Raw genomic sequence first — 21,593 nt, 5'->3', positions numbered from 1 at the left:
GTCTGATAAGATGAGTGCAGACACATGCACAGATACACAACACAGGGCTGGGTGCAAGTGAAAGCAAAACATCAACCAGCAGAGAGAGGGGGAGAAGCATCAAGTGTGTTTGTTGTGGCAACCGGTCAGCTGTCTCGCTAACACTGATGGGCAGCAGGCCATCTCTTGCTCTTTGATTTCTACTTGCTCAAGGTCAGAATACAGCTCAAATCTCTCTCCTATCAAAGTTAAATCCTCAGTGTCACTCTCCAATAACAGTGTCCAGGAGGTTAAACCTAGAAATCTACTGATCTGTTCACCAGTGTCTGACATTAAGTATTAACGTGGCAAATTCAGCAACATATCAGGAAATATGAACAAAAGTTGTCTTTTTCTGATGTGACAGATTTTGTGATTGGACTGATATTGTTAGTAACATTTCTAATAAAACAGACAGTATGTGATGAACTTACAAAAGTATTTAAGGGTCTCCTCTATCTGTTCAGTAGTCAGCTCGAGGGCAGAGTCTGATTCCACCAGTGGCGTGTGCAGCCAATCATCTTGTTCGTAGCCGAAGACGGTGTCCGCCCTCAGCTTGTAGACTGGCAGCTGTTCCTCCAATAGGCTGATAATCTCGAGCTCTGGCAAATCAGTACTGTTACACACATCTGCAAAGAGGGAAACACGGACAATTTACAGTATTTCTCTCGACTTAGACAAAACCTTTCATGATTGATAATATTGTCTTATACAGGAATGAAAAATTATCATAGGCAGAATGCTATTGTTATAAATACCCTCGGTAATATAAATGTGACAATTACTCTCCTCATTTTTAATACCCCTCAACAAGACATTTCATCAGAACATTACAGCGGAAAGTATAGGCTGCCCTCTAGTGGTAAAGTGAGGCCTATACTATTCATTACTTACAAATCAAAACTCAAGGTTCAGATTCATTTGACTCGCTTGGATTAGTCCTTCCCCTTTAGTTACATTGCTGCAAATTAAAATAGACTGCTATGTGTTGCATTCTGGCTGCAATTATGCACCTCAGCCATTATTATTTAGACCTCAAGCATTCTTAAAAAAGTACAGAGACAATTTAAAATGTCTAGTTATCAGAAAAACTGTTTCTGCTCCTTTTATTAACTCCCTATGGGGTTAAATAATAAAAGCTCTGCCGCCATCACAGGAAGTGCTCTTTGGCATGGCAGCTAAACCGGTCCACAAACTCTCTTAGCAAAGTCAACAGCAGCCTCCCACTGAAACCGCTGTGGAAAACCAAATCATCTTACCTAAGCTTTCAGCTATGTGCCTCTCTGTTGAAACATCAGTCTAGTGTGCTATTAAAGGGGAATCCATGTATGACTCTGTTAACGTGCACTCTGCTCACACAGAATTGAAATTTCAGCTACTTTTTCTACAGAAATGTTGAATTTACAAGCTTAGAGAAGTAGCATCGAATCAGATTTAACATACAGTAACAAATAATGTCTCCCTCTATTTCTGTAGCTCTCTGCTGTCTGTCTCTCTAACAATGCTGTCTCTCACAGTTTGCTAATCCAGACTGAATGACTGGCTGTGCTGAAAAGGGGAAACAGACATACATCGACACACACACACACACATACACAACAGCTGGGGAATCATTCAGGAAGCACAGCCAATGAGCTTTCAACAGACAAGTAAGTACTGAAATGCAAAGGCAACCAATGCCAGCCATTAGGAAAGACATGTTATTGTTAATCTAAGTTTTATAATAATGTGGGCCGTTACGATTATAGCGTGACGATGCTCAGAAGAGAGCCTTATCATTGTATTAGGCTAATTCTACATATGGTTTTCTGTGACTAGACAAAAAATAAACACAAGTTTGAGCCTACTTACTGGGTAAATACAGCATTCAAATGTATACTTTTCTTTTTGGAAAAGCAAGTATTTTCATATTGACAAGTATCTAATGTGTGTCGTTTGCTGTATTTGGTAAAACAATTATTGTTTTCCAACTGCAACCTCTCTGAGCTACTTTTCACAAATCTAGTTTTCAGTCATTTAAAGATTAGATTTCTGTTCTTAAATAGAAACGATGTGGCTAAATAAGTTGCAAAGATTGCAACAAAAGTTAACCAGGACCCTCCAAAGGGCAGAGTCAACCGACAGCTGTGTTGTTGACTTGTGTTCTACTTTGAGACAGTCAACCCTTTTAAAGACCACCAGTCAATAGCAATGCAAGGACTACCTTACATCTAGCAGGAGAGTAGTACAACTATGAACTTACTTGTTTTTTGCCAAATAAATGTATGAAAGTAGTATTTTGTAGAAAACTATTTGAGTTTTGCCACTTGGAAACATTTCAAGTTATATTGAGGATCAATAAACAAAGCGAATATAAGACCGAAAGAAGTTCAAGTCCGATAATCAAATGTAAATATAGACTGCTGGCACAAAGAAAACAACACGCAGGGTCATGGCAACATTAGCAGCAGCTAGCAGCCACCAGAGAAAGAAAGTTCAAGTGCAAGAATAGACTACTGTCAATATGAGCAGAAACACACATGTCAACCTGAGCAGAGGACACAGAGTGAGAAAGAGACAAGTGTCAAAATCAAAAGATCAAGGCATTATGTGGGCTAAGCACTAGAAATGTACTTATCATAATCCAAAAAGACAAAGAAATTGGTTTAAAGATATGAATAAAAACATACAAATAGTGCTTGTGGTAAAACAGAAGTTGCTTACTTGCCTCCTAACAGTTAACCCACACTTGTAGCAACACTGCACATAAAGTATCACTGGACTGAGTGAGAATCTAAACTAGGTTGATTAAGACAAGAAGGGTTATACTGTAGAAGCACACAGGCTTGATTCATGTTGGTAAAATGTTGCTAAACTGAAGTACAAATGTAATGTCCAATACCTCTTGTGTCCAACATGGCTGCCTCCTGTCAACTATAAAGGTACAGTAGGTTAGGCAAGAGATAGTTACAGAGCCAAGTTGACCTTTCTACAATACACTTATCATAAACCTTTACAAACATTTCCTTAAACAGATCATGTAGAGTTTAAAGTTGAATGTTCTCTGATAAGCTTTAAAGTTATTTAACATGACAGTACAACAGTTAACATGTTAACCGAATCCCTGCAGCTCCGTTAACTTCACAACATCTGATTCCCAGACAGACAAACAAAGGGAACACAGAGGCAGCGAGATAAGCTCTGTGTCACCGTGTCTTAGCCAGACTCGTGACTAGCTGAAAACTGTCAGAAACCCACGCTGTGCACAGTGTACTCACTCATGGTGCCTGAAGCCCGACAACCACCAACGTTGCTGCCCCCCAATCACATTTTCCACTGAACACAGAAGGCAAGGTCGCAAGAAGTAACCCGGAGAGGAGGGAGAGAAAGAGAAAGATTGTTGGGAGGGTGAGAAGCCGGAAGAACTAGAGAGAGAGAGGGTGCTAAAAGTTTTAGAGGACGGCATTGGGTTGAAGAGACAGAAAGACAGGAAAAGAGGGAGGAGTGAAGAGGAGAAGAGACCCGAGCCAAACTGGTTCGTCATGCCTGACATGCCAATGACGCCACATGGACCGCCCTGCAGCTTGCCCCCCACCCCCTCTTTCTTCCTCTCTGACAACCCAGCTGGACTCTTCCTTTGGGCTGCACACACACACTCTGTCTGTCTGCTGCTCCAGTATAAACACTTAAGCAGCAGGCTTGAAGCGGCTCCTGTAACTGTTTGTCTTCCTAGCTGCCCCACAGTCTATTTAAAAAAAAGGTATATGTAGAGACTCATACCTGATGAGAGATACTAATGAAGTAGAGAATGAAAACTCTTTATAACTGCAGGATCAACAGGTCATGTGACGGATTCAGCCCATTTAAAGCCGTAATCACATCCACAACACATGCAGAGCTGCAGCAGAAGAACTGCCAAAAACCCACTCAGTTTTCTCTTTGTAATCCTACAGATCCCAGTTTGTTTTGCAATCAAATGCACCTGATAAGCGAGTTTGTTTTTAAGCTTGGAAACTACACTAATCAGTTTATCATTATTAGTTACAAAACATCCTGTTTAAATAGGTTGGGTATATCAAGTTCATACATTTCATATTATTGCAAAGTAATGGTAGATGACTAAAAGGTTGTATTTTAGAAATGTTGGGTACCACTACCTATTCTTTAATTAACTTGTGCTTGGATCCATCCACCACCGCTGGAGCAGGGTATTAACACAGACAATAGATACAGACAAGGTACCAGGTGCAAAATTAGTAGAAGCCAAAAGGACAGAAAGCATAGCGACAACGACAATCCAGAGAATTATTCTGACTAATGTGAAGAATTCTGTTGTTCAAATATTTTGAAAGGTTTCCTTGAGAGAAGGTCTTCTTTAAAAGGATTCAATCTATGAAAAACATATTTTGGATTGTTTGAATCCGGCACTGTATGAGCGTGCATGCTGCTTTCCACACAACCTTAGTACGTATCATGACAAAAGTCAATACAAATAATGGCCTGACTATGAACTTTAATTCACTAACACGTCCCCCAATATCCCCCATTGGAGCCATTCAAACAAATACCTCAGTACTGTTCTTATAGAGCTGCAGCACAACCCCGTCCAGAATTAGACCGGGCGACAGTTGAAAGCTGCCGCTGGTCACAGAGGTTAAGTGAATGAAATACAGGAGAGTACGTCAACGTGGTCAAATATCACTGGCAGCTAAAAAGGTCTACGTGTGGGGGACCGTACCAAGGTGTTTAAATGTCACTAACCCAATAAAGCTTAGAGTCCAGTAAGAGTGTCCTTCTTGTCTACACTTGTAAAATAATAATTACCACTAATTATCCTTCAGTTGCACAAATCCTGATGCAGAAGTTAAGAAATCCTTTATGATTATGTGCTTAAACTTGCTGACAATTATTTTGGTCGACAACTTGTAAGTGATTTTTTTTTTTACAATTGTTGCAGTAACAAGCTCATATTATGTAAAATAAGACTGATTCAAGAGCTCGAAAGGAGGCATGGACATGACAGGACATGTGGTCGTATCGGATATGTACACAGGAAACGTCACATGCTAACAACACCACCTTTATGAGCCAGGTAACAAAGACAGAAACTGAGCAGGCATTGTAGCCTAGACGTCTTTGTCAAATCGGTGTCAGGGCGGGGTTTTCCTGTATGACTTTATCACAAACTCCCCTGGAAAAGTATTTTGATTTGTTATAATCCGATCATTACACTAAATCATTTCCCCATTCAGCCTGCTCAGTGAAGTGCGGAGCTAGCCACTGTCCTTGCTCTTAGTTATTCATTGGAAGGTTCAGCCTTTTTTGTACAAAAGAAACTCCTGTATCCATGGAAATACTGTCAGTGTGTCATAACAGACACAAAGATTATTCTAAATCCTACAAAAGGACTGCACTCATCATAAACTCAACAGCATGAACGAACAAGCTACAATCGCTAATTTCTCCACACACTTCAAACATTAAGACATGTTTCTGGCTCCGTCTCTACTGTGTGTGCGTGTGCGTGTGTGCGTGCGTGCGTGCGTGCGTGCGTGTGTGTGTGAAGCTGTGCTCTCAGCACAATGGAGTTGTTTCGCCTGCCGTGGTTTGATGAGTCAGGAAACAGACCCAGCAATTTGGATTCTTCTCCGTTTGACCACTTACGTAACTTTGCTTGAGTCTCTTTCCAGTTCTCTGCCTGAAGGCTCCTGATTTCTCTCTATCCCTCTCTCTCTCTCTCCTAACCAGCATCCCATAATAATTTCCACAGTTACTCAACTCCTTACATCAATGCTGGCTGGTAACCATGGAGAATTAACCCCACGCCCAGGAACTGCCCCATAGCAATGAGCTACTCTATTCAGCTTTTTGTGTTCATTCATCCTCAAGGCTTAGTGAAATGATACGCACACATACACACAAACTTTCTTTCTTGGCAGGGAAGTATTCAACTAGTTTGTTAGGCAGCAGACGTGACTGACAAAGAATGATGGGACAGAAGTAAAAACGTGAAATACAACATGTGATAATGAAACATGTTGATTTTTTTGTAATCTTCCATACCAGCAGATGGCAGCACTCATCCATCCTGCTCCACTGTACTGCCCTTAAATGATGATAGTGTTAAAGACAAATGACTACAGAAGATATGACAACAGCATGGTATTTCACCATCTGATTTAAAAAATGTACCCGTTTAGCTGTTGCACTAGCATGTACCAATCTGTGTCTGTTCAGTCTGCAGTGTTTCCCCTAGGTTTACTGCTTGGAGGGGTAGGGGTATGTTGAGATATATTTTTTTAAATCCTCTGGAGCAGAGAGAGGAGCTGTGGATTATTGTTATCGATTAGTGCATCAGTATTTCTTAGGGTCAAAAACACTAAACTCACAACTTAAAATGAAAGCGTTTAGTTTATTTAATAAAAAAAGCACATGTTCAATGTGAAAAGTGACAGTAGATATAGATTAGTTGCAATTTGGTGCTATATATATAAAAAATGAATTACAATTATTATTATTTTTTGTTAAACACCTTGAATTTCAGGGAGGGTGCGGGACTCCGTTGGCGGGGCGCAGCGCCCCTCCAAGACAATGGTAAGGGAAACACTGGTCTCTGTCTGACTGATAATGCCAGGTTCAAGTCACGGGAAAATAAATGACACTACCACATTCAAATCTTTAGGAGATCAGAGTATTGTCATAGAATACTACATTAAAACAAAGACACACAACATTAACCTGGAAATCTTGACAGTATCAGAACCAAAGACAGGCAAAAGTGAAACGGAGACTGTGATGCAATTACATTTTTCTCCCAGGTTCAGCTAATAACGGATTTGTAGATTGTAAGAAACATTATCATGATTTTGATAATTGATTAATCATTAAAGGAAATTGTCATGCCGGGAAAATAAGGTTAAAAGCCTCAAATATGTGGAATTCTCTTTGCATCTGTTTTTTTTAACCAAACACTCTGTTTGGAGTAAAACAAGAGATAATTAAAGACATTACCTTGGATTTTAAGAAACTGACTTTTTGCACTATTTTCTGACATGGTATTGACCTAACGATAAATGTGGCTGGTAATTGATGGTATAAATAATTGTTAGTTACAGCCTAACAATATAATGCAACACAGGCGCAAACATTTCCTACAAAAGGTATCTTACACTTGAGACTTGAAGTAATAAGCTTCAAAACAAGCTTCAAGGCTACTGTACTTGTCACAACAATACAGTGTTCCTGATACTTTGTCCTCCACCTGCTTACCTAATCATGGGAGAACAGCATGCAGTAGGAAGTAGCCATAAATGCACTAATCCAGAGCCCATAAAAACTGTTAGCGCCCTTTCCAGTGCATGGACTCCACACATCTACACACAACATTTAGCTTCCCATGAAGAAGCTCTTGCAAAACTACTGCTGTGCTAAACTTCAGCGTCTCCATCTAGAAGGAAACAAGACAGGACATCTGGGTGCTCTGGTGTCCTCCAATTGGTGACCTGACAACTTTGAACTGCCTGTAGTGAATGTAGCTCTGTGATAGACTGATGACCTTTCCAGAGAGATTCCAGGCTCTTAACCACTGTAGGCTGTAGTCCAGTAGGACCTTGTGAAAATAAATGTGATACTAAATAGATGTACAGACAGAAGAGACACATTTCTGAGTGTTTAAGGGGAGAAACAACAGAAGCTCTAGAATTTTAAATGCCATTTTTCCACTTTGTGTTCAAATAATACAAGGAACTAAGGTCACTGTAAGGGGTAGGAGGGTGTGTGCTACAGGAAACCTTAGAAGGAAACTATTTTCCTGTTGTTTGTAAGAACCGGCAAGAGTCTCAATCACTGTTCAACCGACCCATTAGTCTGGTGCTGTACAATGCATGGCAACCCTCATGGCCTTGTTGATGTGGCTTTAGGCCAAGTTGTATTAAGGCTCCCTTTCCCTTCCCCCGGGCCCCATTTCTTACAGTTTCTCCAGGAAACGTCTTGCTAAATTGAGTCTGAGCACTGCTGAAACGTAGGAGTTGTCCTTAAAGTCTCATCACAAGACAACTTGTCTCTTAGTGTGTTTGTAGTACTACATTATAATGTAGTCTGTCAAACGTTTTTTTTTTAATGTTTTCCTGTCATCAGGGTTTGTTTCAAATCGAGTTTGGGACAATATAGGCTGTTGCATGATTAGGACAGCATTACAAAAGGGACTTTAATACACTTTAATAGTTAAGAGTCCGTCAGAAACTTGGTCACAATTAGTTGGGCCATGGCAGAGCTAAATTGTGATCACTGAGGACAAAACATGAGTGTCTCGCTGCTCGCTCGGAGAGAAAGATAAGCGGAGGAGGGGAGATGAGTGAAAGAGCTAATGGAGACCCTCCACTGGGAGCTCCTCTCACATGCTGGCTTGTAAACAGAGCTGAGGTCCCCTGGAGCTGCTTCACTGACAGGATGTGACATTAGAAAAAGGGGCAGAGAGTGACCCTTTCTCACAGCTCCACATGCCTCAGTCTCACTTTATCCAAAATAGACCACAAACTGACCATGACAATTACTCATAGTAAACTTGAATTCTTAGAGGTTTTTAAATTAGGTTGAATTTCATGTAAAACTTATTTAATACCCAACCATATTGCATTGACTCAGACCATGCTACAAGATGGATATTTACTAGGAGGGCATATTTGACAGCTGCATTATATATAAATTAGGGGTGGGCGATATGACGATATATATCGTCGTGACGATATTAGGTCTCCACGATATGCTTTTTCAGAGATATCGTATCTATGGTGATAAACATTTTTTTTTAAAACTATAAAAAAAATAAACTGATGTGAAAGACATGCTCTAAAGCTGTCTAGTCAGGATTCAGACAGTATTGCACTTTATTTATTGTCTTGTTTGATTCTGTTGGCTTATATTTTATTTTATCAATAAGGTATTTATATAGTTTTTCCCTTCAGTTATGCTAAAGTATTTTATTGCACTTCAAGTCTAAATTTACATTTTAATTGTTTGGCACTGACTTTTCCTCATTGATGTTTTATGTTTTACTTCGTTATGTTTTACCGTCCTTTTCATGTTTATTGATGTTCACTGCTAGTGCTACCTCAGAAAGTTCATTTTTATACTGAGAAGCCATATCAAAATGTTGAATTGTTCATTCAGGGATTCATTTCAGAAATAAAACCAGCTTGAAATGCTATTTTGGTCTGTTACTCCTTTTTGTTTTAGTTTCTGTTTCCTTGTAGGTGGTTGTACTGTTAAGTAACGTGAAAAATAACCATAATAACCGACATGAAAAAATATCGTGATATATATCGTCTATCGTGATACTGCTTGAAAAATATCGTGATAACATATTTTTCAATATCGCCCACCCCTAATATAAATGCATCTAGTGCAAATGGATTCAAGTAAGTTTTGTCTACAAAAGGTTATAACGTATTCTTGCAACATTACCAGTAATGGTTTCTGCATCTCTGTAGGTGGCTGTGAACTCCTGTCTTGTACCGGGTCGACTTGATTCAATGACATACTCCTCCTCTTCCTCCTCCTCTTCACTTGCCAATCGGAGCCCAGAGTCGTGGAGCCGCGCTGTTTGACCTGAAGACTTTTGAGGGGGCGGGGCAAAGGAGCAGGTGAGGGGAGGTGACGTCTTCGAGTCCAGCTTGCCGCTGGATGGTTACCGATTAAAAACACGACCAGCCATGGACAAGACTAGCCAAGACAGGAATGGGAAAAGAAGCAGAACCACACACTTGGATGTACGGAGGTAAATCACTGCATACCTGAAAGAGAATAAAAGAGAGATAAAGTCAATAAGAGAAGACTAAATTACCTGTTTAAAATAAGCAAAAACATGGCTCAAAAATAAAGAAAGATTCCAAATAAAAGTAGAAGGAGGAAGAACATAATCGTAAGCTTGGTTTGACAGTCTTTCCTAAGTTGAATATATGAATTAAACACATATCCTATGGATATAGGATAACAGAACAGAAACAGGTTCAATCATCAAAAAAGGTCCCAATTATTTTTGTATTCCAAATATATGAATCAATTCATTTGACAAATGATTTCAGCCCTACTATCACAAAAAAGGAGATGGACAAAATATTCGAAAAACCTTGCAAAACCATACAATAGCAATGATACGGACTCAAATGACCACAGCATTTAGTCTAATCAACACCGTTCAGATACTTTGACAACTTAAGCTTAAAGTTCTATTGTTAAGACGTCGGTTGCCCCTAATAAACTACTCCTTTTTATTATTACCTTAGAGGATTCAATGAGAAGCAAGTGAATAACCCGAAGCACATGAGCATCACATTAAATGCTTACTATAGTCTGTGCAGATATTTTACCATTTGATCCTCCTTAATACCAATAATTGCCATAAACTCCTGTTGAATTTGTTCCTGGACGCTTAATGAGCTACAGTTTGAAAAATAATAAAAACTTGGCTAACAAGCTAAAAGAAAACAATCATATCACTCAGCAAGCTGCCAGCATCACACACACACACACACACACACACACACACACACACACACACACACACACACACACACACACACACACACACACACACACACACACACACACACACACACACACACACACACACACACACACACACACACACACACACACACACACACACACACACACACACACACACACACACACACACACACACACACACACACACACACACACACACACACACACACACACACACACACACACACACACACACACACACACACACACACACACACACACACACACACACACCTCCTGTTTTGTTTTGTCTACAGAGGTCTTTTTTTCCAACCCAGCCTCTTCTTCGACATATTGACTCAGATCCTGGTGCATTGTGGGAAGTAGAATTGAGGTCATACAGTTTCCATTATTTAGGAGGGAAGGACATCCAAACACTGTTGCTAATGACAACAAGCCAAAAGAGTAACTGCAGAACATATGACAGGCTGCAATGACATGTATTCTTTACATGTCAGGAGTCTTCATGGACTGAAACAAAAGTCTTGATGGTTACGGGGCTAGAACAGGTCAGAAACAAGATCTGAAAACCTAATATGACTGCAAATAAAGCTTTTCCAAAGTAATAAAGAGGCTCTTTGAACAGAACTCCTTTTAAGCCAGTGCCCTAAATGAATGATGTCATTATAGCTGCAGCAATGTTCACCAAATATTTATTTATTATTTCCAAATTAAAGTTCAGCATTGCCATGATCAACTATACGAGTATCTAAAATGTTATGGCCACAGCATTCCCCCCTCCCTGTACTGTCCTCCGGCAGGGCTCACAGTCACAGGGGGGGGTTGAGTTTAGAGGAAGTGGAAGATTTGAATGGACTAACGGAGCTGGTGCTCAACCACAACAGTAACAGCAAGTTCATGTTTTTAAATGTTTAATTGGCAAGCCCTTTAAATGTGTTTGGTTGTTGTAACTCATTTCTGAACTGGTGTAGGGCATGAAGACACAGCTGATTTCTCAATGATTGCGTTAATCAGTTACTCCTGAATGTTCTTTAACCATAGAAATATGGCCATTACACCACAGACCACAGACATTCATTCCCAGCTCCTTGTGACACTCTTAAAGAAAACCAATGCTGCACCACCCAAACTTCTGTCAGAAACAGCACTAACAACTAGTGCTGGGCGGTATACAATTTCCTACCGAATACTGTGAGCTTTATACCGTATGATATTCATTTTCCATATACCGCAATAGCGTTGAAAAAGTGACGAAGGGCGCTGAAGCCGTGCTGCAGTGAAAGTGAAATGCATGCTGATATATGCAACAAATTGTGCACAAATGCCAAAATGTCCTTCTGCAATCCTCTGCAAGAAAGTAGACTGGTTAACACAACACAGCAATATGTGTGGAAGCAATCTTTACACCTTAAAGCATTGTTTATTAACAGAGAAGACATACTGGTTCTTACACCTTTTCCAAAGTCAAATTCAAGCACTTTTCAAGCATTTTCAAGGTGCATTTTCAAGCTTTTCAAGCATCTTACAGCTGTTGTAAATTACATATTTATATACACATACTTATACTCAAATGATTATTTCCCTATACCTCACATTAAATCAGATATTCGTTATGCTATAAACAACCAAGGACTGTTGACCTCTGGGTGAGTACTGCTTCCCAGTTCCTACCTTCACTGGACTAACAATGGCTAATCCCAAACTGTAATGCTTTTTCCTTGCGTTATTCGCCGCCTCCCAACCCCCTCCTGCGCATAACAAATGCGAACTGCCACTACTATCATGTGTGATTATGAGGTCTCTACACAAGATGATTACCTTACATTCCACTGTCAATGTGCGCACAAAACAAACTAGTGATTGTGACTCACTGCTATCTCTTGGCCGTGCTCTGATTGTATTACTACTGATGATATCGGGTAATGTGCATGTTCATCCTGGACCTTCTATTGTATGTAGCCCTAGTTCTGACCTGTGCCCTGATGTCAATCTTTGTCACAATGATCTGAGTTTCCCTGACTTCTGCTCTCGTAAAGCTTTAGGTTTTCTACGTGTTGCTAGAAGCATAACAACAGCCGGTGTTTCTTGTGAGTGTTTCCTCGGTACACAAAACACACAAATACACTCGCGAGCTTCCCCCAGACCAGTAATACAAACGAAAATGTGTCTTCGGGTCAATGTGAGTGATTTCAATAGAGCAAGTCGCATTTGGTTTAGGCAAAAAAACATACTACCAGTAGAAATACATTGCTTTTAAAATTGCTGTGTCGAATCAATAGATTATATTTCGTGACTATAACACGAAATGCCGTGAGACTGGGTTGAATTGTGAGTGTTTCATACTCTGAACACCACAGGATGGCGACTATAACGCACATATTAACATAGGTACGCTCCTCTGAAATTTTTATTTTATTTATTTTTTATTTAACCTTTATTTAATTAGATAAAAAGCATTGAGATAAAATCTCATTTACAATGCTGACCTGGCCAAGAAGGCAGCAACGTTACACATAACACAAACATATAAAATACAGAGAACATAACTAAGAAAACAAAAGACGAAAAAAAGCAGTTACTACATTGTGCACATTAGGACAGTAAGAAAGGCACTACTTATTACTGCAAGAGCAGCTGGTGGTAAGGACTTCTGACAACTTCAATTTAAAACAGGCTATAGAAACAAGTGCCGTCAGTTTGAGGCGTGATTGAAGGTCATTCCAAGACCAAGGACCATAATAAAAGAGACTCCTTTTTCCAGCCTCAGTCCGCACAGCAGGAACCTGGAACCGTATCAAGGCACTGGATCTGAGGTTGTAAAAGTCACAAACTGGAGCAAATCTGGCACATATGTAGAGTGGAAGATTTCCTAAAATGGCTTTATACATTAATAAAAACCAATGCTGCATCCTACGCATAGTGAGTGAGGACCATCCAGTTAGGCTATACAGTGTGCAATGATGAGTCCTATAGGGTGCATTTGATATATAACGCAGTGCAGCATGGTAGAGTGGGTCAAGTTTGGCCAAGACAGTGGGACAGGCAAATCTATAAATGGTGTCACCGTAGTCCAGCTGGGACAGGAATAAGCCAGAGACCAACCTTTTACGGGATGAAGTTGAAAAACAACATTTAAGTCTGTAAAGGAAGCCAAGACTGAATTTCAATTTCTTTGTTAGAACTTCGATATGGTGTTTGAAGTTCAGATTACTGTCCAACCAAAAGCCAAGATATTTGTAGATATCAACAAACTCAACAGAGACGCCATCAAGGGTGTCAATGGAGAGGCAAGAGGACGCTGACTTGGGAGCAAAAAGCATTGCTTTGGTTTTCTTACTGTTCAAAAGCAGTTTGGAATCAAGAAGTGCATGCTGCAGCGTGATACAATCAGATTTTAAATTGGAAACGGCCATGTCCAGAGAAGGAGCACATGAATATACAATAGTGTCATCAGCATACATATGATAGGTAGAAAATTGCATCTGATTACAAATATTGTTTACATATAATAAAAAGAGCAAAGGCCCCAAAATAGAGCCCTGTGGAACGCCCTTCTCCAAGGTGACAGGGTCAGAGACAGTGCTACCCAACCTGACGCATTGAGTACGGTCGGTTAGATAACTCTGCAACCAACAAATGGCATTATGACCGAAACGAGACACCAACATAACATTAGACATAATGTGGTGATCTACAGTATCAAATGCTTTGGCTAGGTCAATAAACAATGCAACACAAACAGATTTGTTATCCAAAGCAGCCTTGATATCATCTAAGACTTTCAGACTGGCAGTCACAGTACTGTGCTTTGATCTGAATCCAGATTGCATAGGGTTAAGGATGTTGTGTGAATTTAAAAAAAGTTTTAGCTGAGTAGAAACTAGGGACTCAAGAATCTTTGATAACACAGAAAGATTTGAGATAGGACGATAATTATTTAACTCAGTGGGATCACCAGCTTTCAAGAGGGGCGATACCAGAGCTTGCTTCCACAGAGCTGGCAGTGTGTGAGTGGACAGGGAGAGATTAAAAATATCAGTTACTGGTTGTGCTATAATCTGAGCTGCAATTTTTAAAAAGAATGGGTCGAGGCCGTCAGGCCCGGCAGACTTTTTAGGATCAATTGAGTGCAAACCCTGTAAGACTTCAGAGACCGAGAAAGAAGCAAAATCAAAAACAGGGGAGCTCATCTCTTGACTAGGGCTGTGAGTACGACCATTTAGAGAGTCATGACTTTGCTCATCAAAAATGTGACCAGCCTTTTTGAAGTGAGCATTGAAAGCATTAGACATACCATCTGAATCTGAAATAAAATAATCACTGACCTTCAGTTTTTGTGGGAAACTAGAAACTTTCTTGTTCTGAAGTGATTTAATTGTTTTCCAGAACTTAGAATGGTCATTAAAACAATCAGTGGTTAAGCTCAGATAGTAATCAGTTTTAGCTTTTTTAATAAGGGCTGAACATTTATTTCTGAGGACACGAAAAAGAAGCCAGTTATCACTAGTGTTAGACTTTCTAGCTAAAGACCATCGCTTATTTCGATCAGGAATTAGATCAGATAGTTCTCTAGTAAACCATGGAGTGTTTCTATTCTTGACTCTGCATTTTCTAAGGGGGGCATGTCTATTAATAATCGATAAAAAGTGATCAATAAAAAATTGGACGGCAACATCAACAGATGGAATTAACGCTATGAAGTGCCATTTAACCTCCGCCAGATCGTGTAGGAAAGCCTGCTCAGAGAAGTGTTTGAAGCAGCGCCTGAGGACAATAAGGCCCTTGGCTTTGGGCAACTTAGTGCTCCTAACGCAAGCAATAGTGCAATGGTCACTGATATCATTAGGAAAAACACCAACAGACACATACTTATGAGCTGCATTTGTTAGAATGACATCTATAAGGGTATCGTTATTGGGTTTGGCAGGGTTTATTCTAGTGGGACTATCAATAAGCTGAGTTAAGTTCAAAGAATCACAAACCTGCTTAAACTGTGAAGATTTATCACTCAACCAGTCCCAATTTAAATCACCCATTAATATGATTTCAGAAGAAAACATAGACAACAATTCAGTAAGGCTAGTAGTTGCATCCATGATGGCCGATGGAGGCCTATAACAGCCAATAACAGTGAGAGGAGCATTTGCTATAGTTATTTGGACTGCTAGCAACTCAAATTGCCTTGGAATTGAAATTGAGTGAAGGACTGAGCACTGTAATGCAAATGATTGTCCCCTGCAATTATTATTATCCCTCATCGAGTTCGCTATTCCGCTTGCTAACTTTAGCTTAAACAAACGTAACATGCAACGTTAGCAAAATCCAAAATGCTCTACTACGGCGTGCCTTTCATGTGGCTCGTCAGCGCAGACTCTCCCATCGTTATTTGTTGCAAACTTTGCAGGAGGCTACTCGTGGGCTTGACCCTCATCTTAGCCATGGCTTGTATTTGTCTTCTGCTAGCCAACACTCGTTGAAACGGCAACCTCCTGGCACACTGTCATCTATCAATCTCATCAGAATGCCCAGGTCACACGTAAAACAAACACTAGCAGGTCACGCGCATAGCGCGGGAAGGCCGGAGCAGAGCTGTTTTATGTAAAAGCGAAGCAATTAAGCACGCTCCAACTTCTTTATTTTTTTTTTAATCTAAAAAGTGAAGTAAACATTTACAATCTCAAGCACTTTATCCCAAATTCAAGCACCATTCCCAAAATTCAAGCACTTTTCAAACCTTGAAAACACCTCATAACATTTCAAGCATTTTCAAGGATTTCCAGCACCCGTACGAACCCTGCATACATCTAACAGTTGGTAGCAGTTTAACCTGAAGTAGAAGTGCAGTACAGCACAAATGTGGCATTAGATCTTATAAATTAGCCTGGGCACACTGTTTGTAGCCAGATGCCGAAAAGTTTTAAACATTAGCCTGTCTGCTGCTGGGTGCTAATGCAGTCAAACTTCACAAACTGTGCCTCTGCAGCACTTTTTAGCAGCTTAGTGCTGATGTCTGTCCTTGCTAGAGGGTGTATCCGTACTTACAATAGCTAATACTTTAGATTACTCCGAGTTAGAGTACTACTGTTCAATAAGCATGTGTGCTCCTGGTTAATGGGATAAAAGGACATGCTGATAACAGTTTATAGTGATCATCTGTCTGCCAGCCATGCTGTGACTGACTGGCTATAAGCTGGAGCAGGAAACACCAACGACTTCTTTTCAAGACTTGGAACTTCTTTAAACGTTCCTGTCTGCCCCGAGGAACAGGTCAAAAGTGTAATGGTGACAGATGGGTGACCGAGGCTCCATATTCCCACTCAGGCATTAAAAATGCAAACATGTAAAAACAGCCCCTATAAAATCACCATGGTGAGAAGACCAACATATGAACCTCTCCTGCCATAAAACAAACATTTATGAGAAATTGACACAGCGACCAGGAGAGCAGACATTGCTTGCTGCTGATAACCGCAATGTCAATATAGTCCTGTTAACAGAAACACTGTAATTATACAGTATAAAAAGGTTAAGGTACTGTTTGATTAAAGGGTTAAAGTGTAAATGTTATTATTCTCAGCCTTAAGTTACAGCGCCCTGACCTGGTGGGTCCACCCTGGGCTCGAATTTCTCTTTAATTCCCTCTAGCTCGAAAGGGTTTGGTTTTATTTTACCCTCAGTCTTTTGTCTCCAATCAGTCTGTAGGAAAGCCCCTCAGTCTTGCAAGCACCTTCTGTCAGCTCACCCGACTATAGATTTAACATATTACCAAAGATAAATATCTAGAATATGGAAATGTCATAGTACTTTAACTTGCAGTAAAACACTTTTAAGAACTGGTTAGGTAAGATCACACAACCGTCTTTTTTATGTATTTAAGAATGATTTTCACCCAAAAACTGAGTAGAAATCCAACAGCATGATTGACTGAGTCTTTGAATGAAGGTCAGTCCAGGCTGCCACCCTTCCTGTCGGCCACTTTATGATCAATGGATTTGATCAATACTCCAATACTCCTCTCTTTGACCAGAAATACAATCAATATTTGGGAGTAAAAGTAAGATTAGATTAATATGAGATCAAAGTCCCAAAAATAAATTGGTTATACAGAGCTAGGAAGTGACAGAAAAACCTTGCTGTGGCAAAGACTTACCGGTAGTTGCTTGGTAATGTTATGCATCACTATCACTTTGCCTGGTTCCATTCATTCATGAGAATGTGTCTCTCTCTCATTGAAATTCAGCTTACAATGTCTTTAACGGTATACTCACCAAGAAAAAGAGGGGCCCTGCTATAAACACAAGCCAACATGTATGAATGTCTCTTTCTCTATGTTTCAAGTCAGGCTATCTTGTACAAGATGGGCAGAGGGGACGATTTTGGTTTTTGCTTATTATTTTAATATAACATAATAATGTTGTGACTTCCGAGGGGTGTCCTATTGGGTTGCATTTAAATGCCGTGAGGTTTGGACATTATTAAACTACATTTATATAGATGAATAAGACATACTGTATTTTGGCAAACAAACATTGGCCAAATTGTCATCTTCAAAACTGATAGATGTTATTAGAAGTTGTATTGTTTTCTGGTAGACCATAATTTATGGTTTATACAATGTCCCATCATTGCCACATGTGGTTTAAATTGTAAAGTCAGTTGCAAAGGTTGATAAAAGTTTTAGATTATTTAGTGCCCTTTAGTCTCATTTGATGGTCATTATTGGTGCATAGGTTCAAAGCGGTCTATGTTATAACAGTGTGAAAGAAAAGTGTTCTATAAAAAGCTAAACATTAATAGGTCCTTTACACCTTCAGAACACCCACCTGAAGGTGTTTTCACTTTCACTGATTAGATGACCTCCCGTAAAGACAGAGATTGATGAAATATCTCTCACCTGGCAAACAACAGTCATCCAATCAGCTGATAAATGAAAAACACCTGTGTGTTTACCGGGTCTTTGACTATATATTTTAATGAGGGATTAATACGATTACATGTCACTGTCACAGCAATGAGCCGTAATTACTAGGGGTGCACCGAAAGGGAAATTCTTGGCCGAAACCGATACCGAAAATAGGAAACAGTTGGCCGAAAACCGAATGCCGAAAATGATTAATAGAAATATATATATATATATAATGTATACATTTTTTACCAATGTTGTTCACCTGATTATGGAAAAAGACATGATTATGGCAAAACTTAACTTAAATAATAATCACTATTATGGGTCCATAAAACATTTATTCAGCACTTTTGAATGCATACATTACATTAATTCCAAGTCAAGTGCATTTTCTTTTCTCTGTAGGATAACTACAACAAAGTGCATTCAGAACAAAGCCAAGGTGCTTTAAAACTGCATAAACATCTAGGCCAGTAGGCCTACTACAAAATAGTGTAAATAAAGACTGTAACAGCCAGGCCTTCAACAACAACAAATGCACCTATAAGTGCATGCATACAAATGTGCAAACTGGATAAATCCACATGAATGTAACTATTTACAAATGAAATTACAATTGAATTTCAAGAATCTGTAAATAAGGCTGTCTGTCCTCATAAGCAAAGTAGTAAACATTGTATAAAGATACATAAAGTGAAAACTGGATAAAAAATCCACAATCAATTACAAATTAAATTACAATTTCAAGAATCTGCAAATAAGGTGGTCTGTCCTCATGAGCAATGTAAACAACATTGTATCATTTAGATACCGAAAGTACAATATATTGAACACTGTGCTGCTGTCATTTCCCCCTAATGATAACCTGAGATGGTGAATTATAACTCACAATGAAAATTGTTCAGGAAAGTGGGTATAGAGTAGACATGTAGAACTAGATAAGCTTATGATAAGCCAGCCTTGTCTACTTATTAAGGAAAAGTGGGAGGTTCCTTTTAATGAACAGTAGCTTCTCTGCTTTATCAGCCATAAGTCTGTTCCTCTTCTCATCAAGCACATGAGAGGCAGCGCTGAACAGTCTCTCGCTGTCAGTGCTTGTGATTTGATCTTACTCCGCATATTTGTCCGGGTGTTTTGATTTCAAGTGGTGGATTAATCCTGAAGTGGTGAAAGTCTTTGCAGTTACACCCCCTCGAGAAATGTCAGCTGAACACGTTTTACAAATCGCAATCCGCGCCTCTTTCTCTGATATTTTTAAATATCTCCAAGCGCCAGACATGTTGGCTGTGAGCCAGCCGCGAGCATGGTCGCGCGCCGTGCTTGTCGCCACGTTTTGATTACGTCATCACAACAACACGTTAGATTACCAACGTAACCCTGTTCTCTGACATTCGGTGATGTGATTCGCCGAAAGCCGAAAGGGCCTTTTTAACCATTTTCGGCCGATAATTTTCGGCGGCCGAATATTCGGTGCATCCCTAGTAATTACTGATCATTATTCTTCACTGTCAAGATAAATAAATGCCAGGCACCACCTATTCACTGTAAACTACAATCACTGGTGTATCTGAAACAAAATCTCCCTACTTTAATCTCTAAAGCATTTTGTCATACTTGCCTCAGTGATGTGACTTGTTTAAAAAAAAATGAGCATTCCCTTCATCCGATATACTTCCTCCATGTCACTCAAAGGCACGTGGCAACAAGTTCTTTATCCTACAATAAAAATCTAGCAAGTTTTTAGTCAGGCAAAAGAGATATGATACCATTTCTGAGAAACACGCATGGTCTCACTTTAAGGCCCCATTTACGCAAACGAAAAAAATTAGATTTCCAAAAAGTCTTCTGTTCACACGTTTACGGCTCAATAAACGTGTCCCTTCACACGAGACCGATCGAACCGCTGGAGACGCTGTAGTACATATGCCGGGCCTGTAAGTGGCGCTGTACTTCCGCCACAAAATACACCAAAAGCAGCGAAGAAGACCTCTGAGCATGGTTGCCTTTCTGTTTATTCTCCATGGTGGATTTAGCAACATGTAGTTCTCCATGTCCACTTGTTGCTGATGGTTGTGGTAGAGGAGGTGTAGATTTTGCACTAACATCTGTAGCATGGTCAGTAGCTACTGACCATGCTACAGCAGTGAGCAGCAGAAGTGGGGAGAGGCGGGGCAATGGCTTGATCGTTATCAGGAAAACTATCGTATAGGACGTACACACGGAGCCGTTTGCCCCCCAGAGCGTTCAGTCCGCAGATCTATCCACCTTGGGACCAGTTATCGTTTTAGGGGTCCGTTTCCGCGATTCCGTTACGGCCTCGTGTTATTTACAATATCGGACAAGTAGATCTTTCAATTGACTTGTCCGGCGGACAAGTGATGTTTTTCGCCCTGATTTATTGATAAATTCAGTTTACAAAAAGGCAGAACTCATTCGTAAATTGATAAGAGTTGTGAGGACAGGAGGCGAGGTCTGTCTGTCTGTCTGTCTGTCTGGACCCCCAGACTCGGAGGAGCACAGGGATGTCAGTATTGTTTATGAAGCAGGGTATAGAAAGTACATTATTGAAATGAAAATACTATTTATTTACTTTTACAAACAGTGAGCAGCTGGGCAGCTGCAGCATGTGTATTGTAGGACATGTGTAAGCGTCTTTGAGTTTTAGAAAAGCGCTAGGCCTATAGGCTATACATATAATGTATTATTATTATTATTATTATTATTATTAGGCCTATTGGACATGTGTGGTTGGAATCTGTCTCACAGGCAGGTTGCAGCATGTGTGTTGCAGGACATGTGTTGGACACACAGACTGTGTGGTTGGACTCTGTCTCACAGGCAGGTTGCAGTGTAACATCAGAGGAGACTGGGCCAATTGTACATTCTCAAACTGCACCACTTAGAACTAACTAAACAATGCAGAGACTATTTTTATATAATTGTATTCAATAACCATAAGAAATTAAACAGTATGTTTTGTAAATAGGAATACAGATTTGACTTAATGTTTTCATAAATATATTTTTCTCCCAGTTTGTGATGGGACTTATTTTTACCCTCTCAAAGAACCGGAATCGAGAACCCAAAATAACTGGAATCGAAAAGCAAAACCGGAATCGTTAAAATCCAAACGATACCCAACCCTATGTTTGATGCAGTAAAA

The 21,593-nt window shown here is 39.9% G+C and overlaps 1 protein-coding gene across 1 annotated transcript in view; it reads right to left on the bottom strand.

The window, feature by feature from the left end:
* LOC307046845 (trafficking kinesin-binding protein 1-like) overlaps positions 1 to 9,677 on the bottom strand; it is a 37,286-nt gene extending 27,609 nt beyond the window's left edge. Inside the window, 2 exon segments of the mRNA XM_079693502.1 lie at positions 453 to 647; positions 9,460 to 9,677. The gene's annotated coding sequence lies outside the window, so the exon portion shown is untranslated.
* Between the last annotated feature and the right edge of the window lie 11,916 nt (positions 9,678 to 21,593).

This window comes from Notothenia rossii (assembly GCF_949606895.1).
Source record: "Notothenia rossii genome assembly, chromosome: 7".
Lineage (NCBI taxonomy): Eukaryota > Metazoa > Chordata > Actinopteri > Perciformes > Nototheniidae > Notothenia > Notothenia rossii.
Note: the sequence above shows the minus strand (reverse complement) of the source record. Positions and strands in the feature narration are given on the sequence as shown.